Here is an 18,197-nt window from a genome sequence, read left to right as displayed (position 1 = left end):
ATTTAACCCCCATTGATTTCAACAGTTCTTCTGTTATATTGAAGGAGATCAGAAGGCTGAATAGACAGGAGAAATACTGCAGATGAAAAGAACGGCGCTCTGTTTTCCTTCAACGCGCAGTCTTAAGCAGCTGTAGTAATAATAAGTGAGGTCAGTAATTAGAGTTTTGGCAGGATGTGGCCAGCACGTGCCAGAAAAAGCAGCTCAGCTCTGACCAGCGTTGGAACAGGAACAGGACTGGATGTGTCTCATCGACAGACTCAAATCAGCCAAGTCATAAAAATTTTCTATTAAAATTACCAAAAATATTTTTGAACAGTTTCAGTATTTATCCAACAGCAGAGAACCCCAAAGGGTCAGAGTGAATAAATAAAAGAAGAGAACAGAAAGTAGATGATTAATCTTCAGCTGACCTATTTATTTCCTTTGTGTGTGTGGGGGTTTCTGCATCATGTAAACCTTTGTGTTGTGTTGTGTTTACAGTTGTGTATGTTAAAGGTCACCACAGCATATTCAGCAGTTAATGAATAAACGTGTCAGAGTCAGGGCCGGTTTATCGACACGGGAGCTTCACAGAGCGGCTTCGGACTAAAACAAAAGTTAAAGATGATTGTGACAGGAATAGTTTTGACAATTCAAAGGCATCATGATATTTGAGCCCACTCTGCTCCTTCAGAGTCTGGATCTGAACCGTGGACTGGACCTCAGTCTGTATCACGGACCGTATCAGGAGCGTGATGCGTGACACTTCAGAGTAATTGCATCTATTATTTTGTGTGAAAGCAAACTGACAGTCCGGACTTCAACCCATCGCTGTTGATCACGAAGAGGATTAAAGACTCAACGGTTGAAACCAGGAATTGTCCAGAGGAACAGCTCTGATAGATGAGTAAATGCACTGTGACTATCAGGAAGTCCAGATGAAGTGCAGGACCTGTAAACGTCGTCAGTCCAACAGTGGAATGAGGAAGTGACAGAGGACTGGATGGAAGGAGCGAGCAGGGCGGGTTATCTGAATCAGTGTTTTTGTGGCCTCGGTTCATTCATTTCCAGCAGGCGGGAGGTCCTGAGTGACAGCAGCGGCAGCCGCCCGCTGTTCAGGGGAGCAAAAGGTTCAGCTTTAGTGGCATTTCATTTAAAGCCCTCCAACACAAATCAATACGGGGCAATCAGGCCTGAGAGCATGGGGGCGGGGCTTATCAGCTTATCATCCTGTTACTGATCACCTGAGCAATCCGCTGCAGAGACGCAGCACCCTCTGCCAACGAGCCAATTCCCTGTTTAATCGTAAGCAGCAGCTGAGGTCAGGGCGGGATGCCGTTCTCCTGCTGAGCGCTTCCAGCAGTTTACCTGCCAGCTTTATTTACCCGCCTGTGAGTCATATCTGGCCTCCTGCCAGCGTCGTTAGCAGAGAAATTAAGTCTCATTTGTCAACTTTTCAGCTGCTGGCAAACAGACATTTCCCTCCTCTCCTTCTACCTGACAGCTGACCCGACACAAACCCGACGAGTTTTGTTGCTCACACTTGAAAGTGTTTTGGAAACTACTATTGTTGCATTAGAAATAAGGATGTCCCAAACGCGAGACAAACGACATGCCGTAGATTTGTTGGTCTCGGTCTCTGGTTGTAGGACATGTCTGAGAGGATTACAAATGAGAGCTGCATCTTTGTGTTTAAGTATCGAGTTAATTTTATTGACAAGCTGATGATAAAACTGCAAATGTCAACTGGTTAAACGTGTGTGTGAAACAGATGCAGTATTTCGTCTCCTGCAGGAAAGAAATCCACGTCTACAGAATAAGAGTCATAAAAGCTTTATTGAATGGTGAATTAACAGCCACAGAGGGAGAGTTCAGGCTCAGCTAATCAATGTGCTAACAACAAGCTGAACTTACTATGAAGTTAAAGATGTTGAACTGAATGCTGAGCATGCAGAGTATTAGCTCCACTTTTTATTTTTTAGCTTTTTGCTGCACATTAACTGGCCTCATCGACTCACCTGATAAAGCAGCCGCCAACCTGCTGAGCAGAAATACAAAGAAGGAGGCTGGTGGTGAGGAGAGATTTCTTTCTTAACTCTGGTGGTGAGAGTTCAGAAATGTTTTAGAAAAGTAAAACAGACACAGCTTTATTCTGGTTGGTAAACAGAGAGAGGACGTTTGATTCAGTGTTCATACATCAATAAATGCAGCTTTTCCTCTAAAAATCGAAGTTTTATTCAGATATGAAAGTTTGGAATAATTGCAATATATAAAATAACCAATCAAATTTAATGACAAGTGTTCAGGGAAATTTTCTTCATTTCTACATTTGGTACAAAATGAGTCAAGTTTTTTTTACTGTCATGTTTATTTGTTTATTTAAGTCACATTTCCGTATTTCCACAGTTGCCTCAGTGTTTTTTTATCTATTATTTAATATTGACCCAAATAAAACGGCGAACGATGCAGCTTCTTCCTGAAATCTTGTTTTCAGCTTGCTGTTTTGTGAAAAGGCTGAAGGATGGTTGTAGAAATTCTCCCCGCGTTGATAAAACACTTTTTTAAATGGGATGAGCTCTCGGCTCTGAGCGCGTCGTCACGTTAAAGCTGCTGCGCTTCCTCAGATAAACTTCAAACGCCACTCGAGCTGTTGTCGCCGTGTGACTGTTGACTTACCTGCAGGCCGCTCCAACGCAATCTGCATCCTGACAGGCTGCTTCGCTCGTTAGCTGCAGGTCCGTTTGTGTCTGAGCTCGCCCTGTTTGACTGCACTCTTAATTACAGATTCCCTCCAAGCTGTGTCATTTCGTTTTTTGTTCGCCGTAATGGCTTTCAGAAGCGCCGCTGACCGCCGCTCTTGGTTGTATTTTCTTCCTCCTTCCATCTGCTCACCTTGGCGGTGCTAATTATTTCTTCTCTCTGGATTTCAGCTCTGTGTTTTTTCCAACCTGTGTGACACAAAGCTGGAATTTCCACCTGACGGCTGACACATCGGGCAGATTTTAATAATTCCACCCCTCTTCTGTCACTGACACTGAATCCGCCTCCTTTTTGTGCGATTAGCACTTCGCTTCACAGCGAAATGAAAATTGTCCTGAATTAGTGGGACACGGCAGCACAGGCATTTATAAAAATGGTGCGGCTGTGTCGTCCTCTCGCCGCCTCCTGATGAATGTCTGCTCTCCGTCGGCTCCTTGTACACCCTTTTCTGGGCCAAATGAACCGTGACGCCATCGCCAAATAATTAATTTCTCATCCTGGTCTCTCCCTCCCTCTGAACTCTTGGCTTATAGATTTCACAGTTCAGGGAATGAAACTGAAATTGGCTTCATGTTGCAGCTTGTTTCACCAGAATATCAGAAGACAATGGAATCACAAAATAAATGTTTCTTTCGGCCTAACTCTGTTACGTCCTCTCTCTCTCTCTCGTCCTACATTCATCAGATGTTTGCTGACTGCAGGGTGAATAAAATTAGGTGAACATCCGGTTGGACAGGATGGAGGCTGCAGAGAAATTAGACGGAAACATCCAGGAGGTTGTTGCTGTAACTTTGTGTATCATATAGAAATAGGAATTTCCTTGCTGAGTGAATGTGTTAAATGTTTGTCGTACTGTCTGACTCGTTCAGGACCTCCTGTCCAATCCTCAGTCCAGATACAGCCCGATCCAAACAGTCGTGTGACGGTGTTCAGTTGATTCTGCGTTCTGAAGCTGATATTTATTTATTTGCTGAACTGAATCTGACCTGTGTCATTGGCTGAAAACGCAGCAGTAAGGATCAGCAGTCTGCACGCATGCTGACTCATTCTGGTCAAAGTTGACTTTTCTGGGGAAAATATGTTCTCGGGAATCTGCTCATCTATTTCTTCTTGAGTTATTGAGTTATCCAGCTCCTCGCTGAGTCTCTCCACCTCTCATGGATTTCCTTCACCGGAGAAAATTTAATGGAAGGACAAAGAATGGAGCGTCTGACTCATTAAAATAAGGGCTGTCCCCTCAGAAGGACCTCATCACACAAGCTGCCTGCCACAAAGTTTACAAGCAGCCGAGTCAGGAAGGACGGCTCTGTAACGTCGGTGTTTGGGAGAATTTACAGCTGGACTCCTCGCTAGTTATCCAGAGATGGAGGAGACAGATGAGTGAAGGTGAGGACGGTGAGATTGATGGTCCTGAGAGCGAAGAACACAGGAAGGGACTGACACTTTGGTTTCTGAAGATGCTGAAGGTCAGCTGTCCGCTCTGCAGCTGCTGTGTGTGCAGTGTTTACAAATCTGCATCACAAAAGCGTAAAAATGAAATTACAGGATCTCCCTGTTGCACCGGCAGAATCAGACGGCTCTATAATACTCCCATTGATTTGACTCCAGCTCAGAGTGTCATGTCATCGCGCTGCATTATTGACTCACATTAGTGTCTGGGGCAGAAACAAGCCCAGCTGGAAGAAGCTCTTCTTCTCCAACACGTCGACGTCAGCATCACGGTCAGAAGGTCAGAGGTCAGTCAGATGAACTCTGGGTGTTTCTGCTCTCATACTCATTTTAGTTCATTTTCCAGAAGTAACACATAACAACACAACATCGGGACGCTTTCACTGAGCGTGTTCACAAATTACCACAAAGTAGAAAGTACCATTAGGCTGCATGCAACATTTTAAACAACATCAGGCTTTTTCTGCAGTTTCAGACAGAATCTGAGATGAGGACCTGTGAACAGGACACACAGGAGAACCAGAACCACAGACCCAAACCTTTTTTTAGAGAACTGGAGAAACATTTTCCCAAAATTCCAAATCATATCATTTAAAACGAGACAGTGAAATTGGTGGAAGAATACAAATGTTGGCTTGAGTCTTACTGTTATATTAGCATTAGCTTTAGCATTAGCAGCAGAAGACTACAGCTGGACTTATTTGGCACATCAGTTGATCACCTGCATCATAAATTTGATTACAAACAACACAAACATTCAAATAAGAAGCCAAACAGTGAAAATACCACGATCCACAGAAAGGTTCTGCCCTTCGTGCCCTTTCTTCTGCTCTGTTCTAAACAGTCTAAACAACTGTGACTGCACACTCTGACTGTCGGTGACGTCCCTCTGGGATATGACGCCCAAATAAGTGATTCAAATTAGCATGTCGATTCCGTTACCCAGCGGCTGTGGCCTTCTTACTGAAGGACTGCTGGAAGTGTGTCCTCCGCCATCAGCTGTTCTTCCTGTTTCCTGCTTAAATCAGCTCGTTCTGTCTGCCTGATTTGTCATGTGTGAAATTATTTGCATAAAAAAATAAATCCGAGAGTAAAATCCAGGTTTCAAACAAGAAGTCTAATAAAATGACTGAATAAAGGACCTTTGTGGTCGGAGATTCGTTCACCCACACAGGAAGTGAGTCTATTCAGTTTTTTTGTTGCGGTTGTTTGTTTGTGGGCCGCTGATTGGTTGGTTGCTAGGCAACAGACAATGACAGTAAACACTCGAGCTGCATCTTTTGGAGGAACTGGTCTACAAAGGTTTTGTCTGTTCCATCAGGAGCTAGAAACCTCTAAGGTTTTCACAATAAAAGCCTCAGGGGAAGTGGGTTGAGGAGCCATTAGAAGGCTTTTAATGTGAAGCAGTTGACAGGATGTTCTTTGGTGGGTTTTAAGGTGGAACATTTAATGTTTTATTCCTTCTCTTTTCTGACAGACTGGTCCTTTAACTCAGAGACCGAAAACGTTTGTCTTCTCCCTCTTCCTCCTCTTCCTCCCCCCTTCCTCCTCCTCTTCCTCCTCCTCTTCCCCCCTTCCTCCTCCTCTCCCTCTTCCTCCTCCTCTTCCTCCTCCTCTCCCTCTTCCTCCTCCTCTTCCTCTTCCTCTTCCCCCCTTCCTCCTTCTCTCCCTCTTCCTCCTCCTCTTCCCCCTCTTCCTCCTCCTCTTCCTCCTCTTCCTCTTCCTCTTCTCCCCTTCCTCCTTCTCTCCCTCTTCCTCCTCCTCTTCCTCCTCTTCCTCCTCTTCCTCCTCCTCTTCCTCTTCCTCTCCCTCTTCCTCCTCTTCCTCTTCCTCTTCCCCCCTTCCTCCTTCTCTCCCTCTTCCTCCTCCTCTTCCCCCTCTTCCTCCTCCTCTTCCTCCTCTTCCTCTTCCTCTTCTCCCCTTCCTCCTTCTCTCCCTCTTCCTCCTCCTCTTCCTCCTCTTCCTCCTCTTCCTCCTCCTCTTCCTCTTCCTCTCCCTCTTCCTCCTCTTCCTCTTCCTCTTCCCCCCTTCCTCCTTCTCTCCCTCTTCCTCCTCCTCTTCCTCCTCTTCCCCCTCTTCCTCTCCCTCTTCCTCCTCTTCCTCCTCTTCCTCCTGCTGCTCCTGAAGTCCTTCCAGCTCTCTGTATAAATAGCAGCGTTCGAGGCATTTTGAAATGAGTCCAGCTTGGCCTGTTCTGCTCGCTGCAGCAAATTCATCCATTATGTAGAGCCCTGAGACGAGTACGGCCACACATACACAATCACACAAACACACCTAGTGTTACTAACGACGTGTGCATGCATACAAACATGAGAATAATCTGTACTGAATGCAGAAATATTTTTCTCTGTCACACACACAGACACACACCTTTGTCTGTGTGTCACGAAGTGTGTTTCTACCAGCCCTGTTTTTGTGTTTAGGTCAGTAACACGATTTGTTTAGTGTTTGTGTGTTGAAGATCCATCGCTGTTTGAAATGCATCACATGCAGACACACACAGATGCACACACTCACAGACTGACATGTATTATTATTTTCCTCCACAAATCTCTCCAGCTCATCCTCTTTCTGCGGCGCTGAGAGGCCTCTGAGCTCAACCTTGTCTGGGTAACATTTCAGACAACAAAGCCGGCTCCAGGATGAACGTTTGAATCGCTCCGAGATCGGAGTTCAGAGTTTATTTACTCACCAACAGAAAACGATAAAACCTCGATGGGAGAAGAGCAAACAGATATAAACCGCCGATGGGGCTTAAGAGGCAAACCTCAGAGGAAACAAAGTCAGAACGATGAGACTGTGGAGGACTTATTATCTGAGGCTCTCCGAGAAGAGACAAAGACTGAAGCCAGTAGCATGACGCTCATTTTTTAAATAAAAGGAACATAATCATATAAATGTAGAAAATATAGAGAAAATCATATCGATAAATGGATTAAAAATAATGACAATGTGTTGGTATATTGGTGTGGCCCAACAGACTCAAATGAAAGTTTCGGCTTTTCTTCCACCTTGTTCTGAACTTCCTGAGTTAAGTCGACATTTGTCTTCCAGCTGGTGCATCCGGCGCTCCCTCCTTTATGTGTTTAACATTTAAAAGCAATCCTGCAGAGAAAAAGAGGCTGTTAGCTATTGAATATTGCTCTTTATTGGCCTCTTCATTGAATTAACATTTAACATGTTCCATTTGTGGGATCATTTTACTCTGGGCTCCTCGCGGTTTAATGAGGGCAGCCGTAGTTAGGTTGGCCTTCCTGAGCACTTTTGCATCACTGCCTCGTTTTCTCTGTCCAGCTACATCCATCAGAGTCCAGTTAAAACGGCGGCAGAAGGGATCTTTATTCCCTGGTGATCGGTGAAATCTCCAAATATCACCACCGACTTTCTGCACGGTCACAATTTGTTCTGCTTTTGTGTTTGATGTGGTGTAAACACCTCGACCCCAATTAGCTGAGGACCAACTGTGAGGTGACATTTCTGTTGTCGTCTTCTTCACCGCCGTCAGCTGTCACAGCGAAGGTGTCTGTGAAGCTGCACATCTGAGTTCTTTGTGACTGTATTCAGGTTCAACCTGTCAATCACAGGCAGCCATGTTTGTGTTGGTGTTTGTTTCCTGATAAATCATCTCTGACTCTGTTGATGTGGACCTCCTCCTGTCGGAGATATTTCAGTAAAAATGTCTTTTTCATCCGGTTTAATTTGTGTCTTTGTGACGCACACTTTAGCACACAGATTGTATTTACCTTTCAGCCTGATTATGCAGAGTGCTGTTTGATTTGTTCTGTTGCAGCGGAGGATGAGCTCGTCTCATCACCACATCTGCTCCGAGGAGACACAGGAACGCTCTGGGTGTGCGCTGTGTGTACCACTTTAAATCAAATTCAGATTTTTTTATGACATCGTCTAAAAAAACAACTTTTTTTTTTTTGTGCACGTCTTCAAACCGGCCATTTTCTTTGTTTTGCAGTAGATCTGGGTGGTCCAGGCTGTCAGTCACTCAGTAGCCCCGCCCCCTAATGGAGCATCATTTAAAAAATGAACGTCATGTTGTGCTGAAGACTGTAAACTAAAACAGATTCTGCCCTGAGATGCTCTGAGGTGCTGGAGGTTATTTTACCCAGAAGCCTTTGGTGCAGCGACCCTCTGTGGGCTCTTCTGATTGCCTGCTGTTGACGGCCATTATCTGAGGCAGAGCGGGGATAATTGGGTTTCTGTTGAAGTGCTTCATCTGTAGCTTTATTTTATTTAATTTTTTTACAGTTTGGGACCACAAACAGTTACTCTCCTGTTTTTTTATGAATTTCTGTTCTCTCCTGTGTGGCCTGCGGCGAATATGAGTCACGGCTCAACGCCAGATCTGAACACGGTTTCAGGAAGACAGAGGGGAAAAAACTGATGGTTACTTTTTCAGGCCTTAATTTGCATTTTGCAACATTTAAAGTGAAAACAATGTGCAGCGAAACACACAGAGGATCTCAGACTTCTCCGATTCTCTCTCCTCCTTTCATCCCATTATGTCTTACTCTGCCTTTTTTTGCCCTCAAATTATTCCCCCGCTGAAAGCTGGGAGATATTACACCTCATGTACTGTAAATAGATTCTGTCAGCCATCGTCTGCCGCCGCCGCCGCTTCTGTTTCAACAGGGAGACTGTGCCTGAGCCAGTTATTGTTACAAACCTCCAGCTATCATCACCTTCCATTTCTTCAGACGGGCCAAACATCCATTTTGAAAACGACTGTTTTTATCAGGCTGCACTCACAAAAATGACTTTCACTTTGAATTTTATTTTCTCGACTCATTTCCTCACAAAAACAAGTGCTGCATTTAAATGTAAATATAAGTTTACTCCATAAAAGATCGGACGGTTAACTTGGAACATCAACAGCTACGTCACACAGACAACAAACAGATCACAGCAGGTAGATGCATTTCAGGTGCTGTGATTGGTTCTCTAATTCTCTAATTTATCCCTACATACATGTTTTCAAATTAAAGCTCCATATAGTAACTTCCCCAGTCTTTTATTTTGAAGGGAAGATATATTTGTGGTTTTAGGAACCAAAAACCGTCTGTGTCGTTTCAGATCTCCAAAGAGGATTTTTCTGCTGACGTATTCCACTTAACAAGATAAATATAAACTGGTTTAAACACTAGAGACACACAATCTGCACAATACACCAATAAATAATTTGGTGATTTCAGTCTTTTGGATTTTACTGTCGCAGAAAAAAAAGTAATAATTTTCCACAAATCAAACCAAAGTGTTCCTTCATGTCTGGGGAATATGATTAAATGACTGCAGCGTTTCTGCAGCAACACAACAAGATCACAACTTTTACCTCAGAAAAGTTTCACACTTGTAAACATGAAATACACAAAAGAAGAACTTTTGTAAAGAGCAGCGGAGATAACAGCTCGTTTCCTGGTTCATCATTTAGCCGGTTCTCAGAATCGGTCAGCTCCTACAGCTCAGTTCTCAGTGTGAGCCCTCTCTCAGGTTAATACGAGGCCGCAGAGTTGAGCTGCTGACTGTGCATTTATTTTGGCGGTGTACCTGACTCATTGGAAGTGGGGGAAGTGAAATATGTGTTTGGGTGGCTGATGTGACGGATGTGACCCGGCCGGCTGCTGACTCAGCCTCGCCGCTCCGTGTTTGGTTGTCACTGCTTTCTGCTTTGGCCCCGTTCGACCTCCGGCGGCACACGGACCCGTTTGGGCTGCAGCGACTTCAAAGTAAAAGCCCCGCTTCCTGTGCATGTGTTGATCCAGCTGCAGTTGTTTTTTGAACATGTCAGTTAGTGTTTTGTGTCAAAGCTGGTCGTCACTCACCGTCAGTTTTCCTGTTTCACTGTGACTCTTCGATCAAATCAAGATCCTGCTGTTTGGACAGACTCCCTCATCTGCTTTACTTCCATCCACTGTCTATTATTTTCTCGTCTTCTCATTCTCCACATCTGTAACCAGCCAAACAAACAAAAACAAAAAGGACACACACACGCATGAAAAAAAGCTGCTCGCACTCGCTTAATGCAAATTTGCAATTTTAGGGAAACAGCTCCACGTTCGTTCCTCCGTTATTTCTCATCAGGATGGATCACACCTCAGTGAGCCGAGTGTGACAAACAATCCCAGTTTCATTACGGAGCTTAACGGCGGCGTGCACCTCCCAGGAGGCGGGCGGCGCCGGCTGCAGGAGCACAGCGCACACAGATGGCACCGTGGGACTCGAACCTCCAGAGGAGGTCTGTGGAGGCCGGAGGGGCTTCATTAAACCGGCGGATGGAGGATTTTTAGGGTGCAATTGCCAGCATTCAAAAACGGAGGATTTGATTCATCTTGTTTATTCTTTGCGCTGCACTAACTCTGAAATGTGCGTTGAAATGCCACGGTGTAAACATCACCTTGAACGCAGCCCGCTGACATCCGCTGACATTTTTCTTATCTGCTGTTCCAACATGAACTAATAAAACTGTCAGTGTTGTGAAAGACCTGGCGCCGGAAATCGTTGGCAGCGCGACGAGACCGTGTGACCTGCTTTCTCTGCTGAAACCTTTCACCTTGTTGAACGCATCCCGGGTGTGAGTGTGTCATCCTGGTTCAGTCCTGCTGCTCAAACAGAATATTTCACTTAGCAGATTCATGTTTGCTGAACTCTGACTTCAGGAAAAGAACGGCCCTCACATTACATGCTCTTTAATCCTTCTGCAACACTTGTTCCTGTTCCTGTTGAAGGTATCGGCAGAGCTGAGTGTCTGCGCTGCGTTGTTGAACGCACCCCCAGTCCTTCCCCGTGCATGGGAATCACTTCTGGGAGTATTTTCTAACAGTTAGACCAGTTCAGTGTGGGCCTGCTCTTTGTGTTATTAATCAGCTCATCTACACACATTTCTTCATCAGTGTTGCATCGTGTGAATCTGCTGCTCCAACTGTTTCTCGGTTCATCTTTGCTTACATAATGTGTTCATGCAGAACGTTTATCTTGAATGTAGCTCCAGTCGGCTCTTCCTGCTGCTCAAACAAACTTCGGGGTCATCTGTTGATTCAGCAACATTTCCACAGCCATTAGTCCTGTTCAACGCACCATTTGTGACTTTTAGTTGCCAACAGTCAGGACAACATTAGCGCTCCTGAACGTGCACTGCGTTGGTCCTTTCTCTTCAGTATTTTTGAAAAGCTTCTCTCTTCCCTGATTAGGTTTCATTTGGGAAGAGAAAACTCCCCTCCCCCGTCTTTGAACGCCACCTGTGTGAAGGGTGTGCGGTGACACGGGGCTCATCACTGAGGATTAGCTGCTATTAAAGCTGAGTGCGGACCATAATGCACCACAGGTGGCCGGCTCAGCGACCTGACGGCGTTTGGCTCGTTGGCTGAAGTGGAGGGAAAGCCAATTACTGCCACGTTCACAGCAGAGCCGGCGCGGCGCTGTGGGCGGCCGCCGCTCTCTGCTCGGCCGCACGGGTGAAACAAGGCCAGAGTGATGCTTGACAGAGCTGCTACTCTGCTGCATGATTCCTCAAATAGCAACACAAGAGCGAGAAAATTGGCCTGTTATATCTCAGAGTTCTGAATTTGGATCAAGGAGGCCCTGATCCTGATCCGGATCCTGGTGTCAGATGTTCATGACCTGATGACCTTCAGCTCCCATCAGGTCACGTGGAACACTGAACTGCTGATGGGATCATAATGAGAGCATAAAATAATCATTTAATCTATTTGTTCTACTGCTCATTTAAATAAACAAAAACAACTTCAATCTCTTTGTTGGAAAAAAGATATGAATCATGTTTATTCATGTTTTCAAAAGACTGAATGAGAGAGCTGTGAATATTTTCCTGCTCTTACTTCAGCAGCTGTGAAAGTCAGGGTTTCTGTTTGAATTCCAATTACACATCACTTGGATTTCCGTTTTGTCCTTGAACAGGTTGTGATGTTCCTGCAGCAGCAGAAAGAGATGGAAGCTAACAATCAGTATGGTGAATGAATGATTGATTAAAAGCTAAATATCAGGCAGACGTTGGATTCTGGGATATTCTGGAAGGTTTTATCATTTAGGCTCTTAACTCTTTAATTCATTCATTCAGTCAAAGATATTAAGAGCTGACTAAAAATGTTGGGTTGGTCATTTTGATTTCCTGAGGATTAAATTCATTAAATTTCTTCTCAATGTCAAAGTGGAATCGTGGGCAGAGTCTTTGGTGTGTGTGGTGACGGGGGGCGGTCCGTCAGTGGGGGGTGCTCACAGCCCGATGGATGAAGCTGTTTCTGTCTGGTAGAGCTGGCCTCACGTGTGGAGGCCACTTCACCGCAAGAAGTTGGAGCATTATCATAGTTTGGAGTGTTTCACAGTCCAGCTGAGCCCTGCAGGAAACTGCCTGAGCTCCACTCTGTAAATTCCTCTGACAGTCTTCTTTTGTGTTGAGTTGGAAACACTGCGCGCCCAGCAGGGAGGATATCGCAGATAAACGAGAGGTCAGAGCTGCCTTCTGGGGGGGCGGTGGCTGGACGGACTATAATGCTGACCGCCCTGCAGGGGACGGCGCAGAATGCTCGCAGCATCCCCGTCGCAGTGAATTAAGTTTCATCACGCAAACGCCAATTCCTCCGGTGCTCGAATGCAGCAGGAGGGAAGCAGGTGACTGTTGGGCCGACTTCATCTGCGGAGAAGAAACAGTCCGTCTCAGTTCTCAGCCTCCAGCAGGATGAGTGAATTCTGTCTGAGGGCGACGTCTCCGTTCGGTGAGCACTTCTTAAAAAGAAAGTTTCAAAGTGCTTAGGGCTAAAAAAAATCTATCCAGAAAAGACGGCCCGTCACTTCTTCGCTTCACCATCTCTGTCTGGAGAGTTTATGTGGAGAGGTGGCTCCCAAATAAAGATAATTCCCTGTGGGAAGGGGCTCCAGGTTTGGATTGAGGAAAACTTTTAAAGCTGCTGATGTAAACGAGGACGACGACGTTAAATTTAAGCAGCTTGGGCTTCTTAGTGCAACAAAATAAAGAATTTTTACTTCAAACTTTTTTGTCACCTGAATATAGAAGCTGCTGGTTTTGATTAGATCGTCATGAAAAACCTCCGCCGGCTCGTAATTGTTAGATTGAATCATTGCAAAAGTTTTTGTTTTCAGCCACAATCATTAAGCTGTTTTTATGTGTTGTCTGGAAATTTGAGCTCACAGACTGAGCTAGTAAAACCAAAAACTGGAAGAATATTTCCAACAAACAGCAGAAACTGTGAAGATGCTTCAAGTTCATCTGTGTCCAGACTTCATTTATTCTGTGTTCATGACAGAAAATGTAAATCAGATATTAGAAATAGATGGATAATGTGTGCTGATGGAGTTGAGCACAGAGCAGTTTGACCGGCTCAGGAAATGTGTTTTGAAGATTGTTCCTTCTCGAAGTGAAACACTCACAGAGGTTTGTTAACGTCGCCGAAGCTTCGCTTCAGCTGATGGACACGCAGTGAAGACGGTTGGAGGTTTGAGAGATTTAACCAGTTTATGATGCTCGACTCAAAGTGGCAACACCTGGAGAAGAAAATCAAAATGAGAAGGCCGAGTCCTTTTCATCTTTAAATGTCTGGCTCCGTCTCTCCCACCTTTCATCTCTCCGGTCCCGGTCTGCTGGCAGCAGCTGAGGCTGTTGACAGTAAAGGGAATAAATAAATAAATGCAGTGCTGTGTAGCAGAGGACCCCACAAAGAGGGGGGGCTCTCAGAGACACTGGCAGCATATCAGCTCGGGGATCAATGGGGGAGGGCGAGGGGTGAGGAAAAGGAAAGATGGCCTCTTCTGCTTTTCATGTCAAAGTAGGAACTTGTTTAACTTCCTCAGTCCAGTTCTGCGGACCAGAGCGGGACGGGAACGGCTCCGTCTGATCCTTCTGTGAACATCCTTTGTGGATAATTAACCTTCACCCTGAATTCAAACGTCTGCCTGAAGCTTTTATCCAAAAAGGGGGAAACCTTTTCGAAGAGGCTGCTGCAGCATCTCAGATTGTTCAGACATTTTGTCCTCCGACCCGGTGAGATCACGGAGGGCGCCATGTCACGCCAGGTCACGTGGATTTAACCTTAATCAGACGTTAACAGGAGTTCCTGACGACGTCAGACTAAACTACGGCTCTTATCTCTGACGCATTCTGGGTTTTTTAATTTTACAGCACAAACTCAGCGGTATGGATTTCTAATCTGCTCCCTGGACGTTCCGACTTCCAATAACCAACTTCCTTCAAACTTTGGACTCTGAGCAGCTGTCTTATTTTTTTCTGACTGTATTCAATTAAACATACATTTTGCCTGAAATCAATACAGCGATTTCTGTTTGTGCAACACAAAAGTAACACAAACTCAGTTAGTGATTCTCTCACTTCTCTTTTATTCATTTTAATCATTGCAGTTGGAGTTTTTGACTCTGATAACCAACTCTCAGATTCCTCCACATTTTAATCATCTAATCTCCAGCGACTGAGCATGACACACTCATTTTAAATTTTTTATTTTTTTTGTTTTTGTAGATGCTAATGAGGACGAACGTGGAGCATTAATTGAAAACATGCTACTTTCTGAGGAGACACACTTCTTGTCTGGGCGAGTCCCGCTCATCTTTAATTCATCTTCTGATTGCAGAGCCAACATCAACCTGACTTCACTGAGTATCTCTACTGAGGCTGTGACCGGACTGTGTGTGTGTGTGTGTGTGTGTGTGTGTTTGGTTAATTGAAATCAGCATCTAATTAATGATAGTTGCCTGCAGCCATGTGAGAGTTTCACACCAGCATTTGTGACTGAGAGTGTGTGTGTGTGCGTGTCACTCCTCCATAAATGCAGCTGATCACACATCATGTTTGCAGCAGTGTCTCCGCAGCACCAAAGATTTTTATCTGTAACAGAAATATCGATTGCGCACAAAACAAATATGAGCTGTAATCAGCGTGCACAGATTTGTGAGTGAGCTCAGGCTTTAAGAGCCGCCGACAGCAGAGTGTGTGATTGTTAGTGATGTTTTGTTCTGCGGGAGAATCTCAGCTGCTCCGTCGTCTCTGCGTGGCCTCGTTATCTTGACTTCATGATTGATGAAACCTGAAATTACTGGTTCTTGTTCTTTACAACAAGACTTGGAGAATAAAAATACATTTCTCATGCAGCAGGCGTCGTTTTTTTTTTTTTTTTTACTCAGGCAGGAGAGAAGAACTCCTAAATAGATTCACATTGTTTTTTAAAGATCCATTTTTTAACTCCTCTGTTGTTTTACACCCATAAGAAGAGATATTTATATTTGTGGTTTTGAGAAAAAAAATCCATCTCAGTGTTGTTGTATGTCTCCATCAGGCTTCTCTGTGGAGCTGTGGTGACATCAGGACGGAGGAGCCAATCCTCTCTTTAAGCTCTGGCTTTAAGATTAATTAAGGATATGAGTTTGTGTCTGCAGAGAGCACGACTGAATAACAGAAGGAAATACGGTCAGAGAGGAAGAAAGATCTCACACACACACTCTCTTCCTGCTAATGAACTTATTCCCTCCACTCCTGACGCATCACTACAATTCCCCAGCTGTGTCCAATCAGGTGACTTCACCTTGATTCTACATGTCGGCTTTTTCCAATCAGAAAAAAAATCAGCTTGTTCTTCTCTAATCTTCAGGAAGCACACACACACACACTCCGGTGTACGAGGAACAATTACATCGTCTCCAGAGTTTCTCACTTTATTATATGCGCATATATGGAATATATGAATGCATATCAGGAGGTTTCTCATACAGAACACCTCTGTGGGGCCTCCTGAGGAAACGAGGGCTGGCGTTAATATTCTGCTCCACTGATGAGCTGAACCTTCACGATGGGCGAAGGAGCAGAAACTCTTTTATTTCTTTCTTTCTTTCATCGTTCTGTCCTTTTTCTTTTGTTTCCTCAGTCGTCGGCTCTAATCTGGAGATTCTCTCGCACGGTGCCCTGGTGTGCAGTGCAGATATAATTAGTCTGAATGTTTCCACAGTAACGATGCTGTGCCCTCGCTAATTTCCCATCCTGCCCTTCTCTCTGATACAAAGAGGAGCAGAAACGCACACAAATGCACACAGTCCATTTTCGGCTTGGTGAAAACAATCACGTTGCCATCTGGGATTCAGTTTGTGCATGTTTTGTGTGTCTGCGCGTGTTTGTGTGTTGGCCACGTCATGCTGCAGATGATTATTCTGCCCTTGACGTTATCAGCTCTTTTCCCTAAATTACACCAAGTTGTGTTGTCACTAGCAGCGGCTCGGAGGGCATCTGTGTGTTTTATCCTCTGCTGCGGCAACAATTCACCTTTTGTTGTTTCACTGAACCTGAAAAATGAGGATGTGTGGAGCTTTAGTCCCTGAAATGGGGACAAATTGACGGAGACAGTGAACTGTGGCGGCCTGCTGGTGTTTTGTTTGCTGAGCGGCGTCACGGTGGGAATGGAGGAGTCGTTCTGACGCTGACAGGCGGAAAAATGACGATTAGAGTTCAATTCATTGGTGACTTAAAAAAAAAATCTTATAAAGGGAGGGAAGTTTTCATAGATTGAACAGAAGAGAAGATGAATCAAGGCGGCGAGGCCCCGTCTTCCTGCCGTGCCGCTGAGCATCGTTCAAACCTGTGAAACTTTATTCGAATCCTCATCGGGATCCTGAGGAGTTTCCAAAGGCAGAAACTGTCAGGCTGAATTTTGGGGGAAATTAATGTGAAAAGATTGATAAGAGCATTTGTCCCCGAGGACAAGATGGACCAGAATATAAATCACACAGTCAAGCAGCGAATCTGCTTTAAAGACAGAAACCTGAGGAGTGTATACGTCCAGCTCCTCCCATAAATGTTGTTTTATTATAAATCCATGTGTTTTCCAAACACTCTGTGTTTGCCTCTGACTCAGACTTGACTGAGTGCTCTGGAGTTTTCAGACCCCCTTTTCACCTCTGCGTGTTTTCATCCATTTATCTGTGTAAACATCAGATTTATCAAATCTTTTTTCCGTCAGTTTGCAGCAGGCCTGTAACTGAGCATTTTAAAGTGGAGTTAAATCCGAACAGCTCATCATCTATAGGACCGTTTTTCTCTGCCTTATTTTCCTCCTCCTCCATTTTCCTCCTGCCGCTAATCATCCCGAGGTCGTTAATGTCAACAGCAGCATTATCAAACAGCTGAACACGCCAAGACAATGCTGTGTCAATCCATATCTGTCAGTGACAGCGCGGCCTTTTGTAGCTCTGGAATATATCAGCGCGTTTATAAAAGCTATATTCTTATTATGTAGATGGTGAGAAGTTCAAAAACCCATTCAGGGTCAGGAATTAATTGGACTCTGTCTTTCCCCGCTCTGTCGTCTCATATTAGCACTCTGTGTTAGCGTAGCATCCAGTCCGATGGTGGGGGGATGCAGCGATGGCTAAAGTTCTCAGAAAGTTCCCATCGCCACCAAATCTGTTCTTTCTAGATTATCAGCCAGTAAACGAATTTTGCAGTGTTTAAAAGAAATGTTCTTGCTGTTGGAGACGGTCCAGACCGTCACATTTGGTGTCATTGGACGTGGTCCAGATTCTTTGATGAAAGATCTAATGAAGGTCCACGTGAACGAGTTGGTGCGGCACACAAAGTACATAACAAGCAGAAACACACTCAGAGAGGCTCCTGCATGTTTTAACCTGCTGTGCATGCACTCACACAGAGCTAGCTAGTTCATTACGGCTAATCAATTTTCCAAGATGTATGAGGGAGAGCGAGAGAGAGAAAGAGAGAGAGAAGGCAGCAGAGTCATCTGAATAATCTATAACATGTCCTCCATAAGTAATGCACAGTAGTAGATGGCAAGGTTTCCAAGAGCGAGGTGGGGGGGGGGATCATGAGCCCGACATGAAAGAACTGAGTAACTGCTGAGGGGAGGTGAGAGGAGGTGGTGGGGGGAGGTGAAGGAAGGGGAGGTGAGGAGATGAGGAGGTGGTAGGGGGAGGTGAAGGAAGGGGAGGTGAGGGGAGGAGAGGAGGAGACA

At 44.9% G+C, this 18,197-nt stretch overlaps 1 protein-coding gene across 1 annotated transcript in view; it reads left to right on the top strand.

The window, feature by feature from the left end:
* The window catches only part of LOC115059889 (glutamate receptor ionotropic, delta-1-like), a 251,243-nt gene that overhangs the window by 89,932 nt on the left and 143,114 nt on the right, over positions 1 to 18,197 (top strand). The gene's annotated exons all lie outside the window — the stretch shown is intronic.

The sequence above is a fragment of the Echeneis naucrates genome, chromosome 19, assembly GCF_900963305.1.
Source record: "Echeneis naucrates chromosome 19, fEcheNa1.1, whole genome shotgun sequence".
Taxonomy (NCBI): Eukaryota; Metazoa; Chordata; class Actinopteri; order Carangiformes; family Echeneidae; genus Echeneis; species Echeneis naucrates.
Note: the sequence above shows the minus strand (reverse complement) of the source record. Positions and strands in the feature narration are given on the sequence as shown.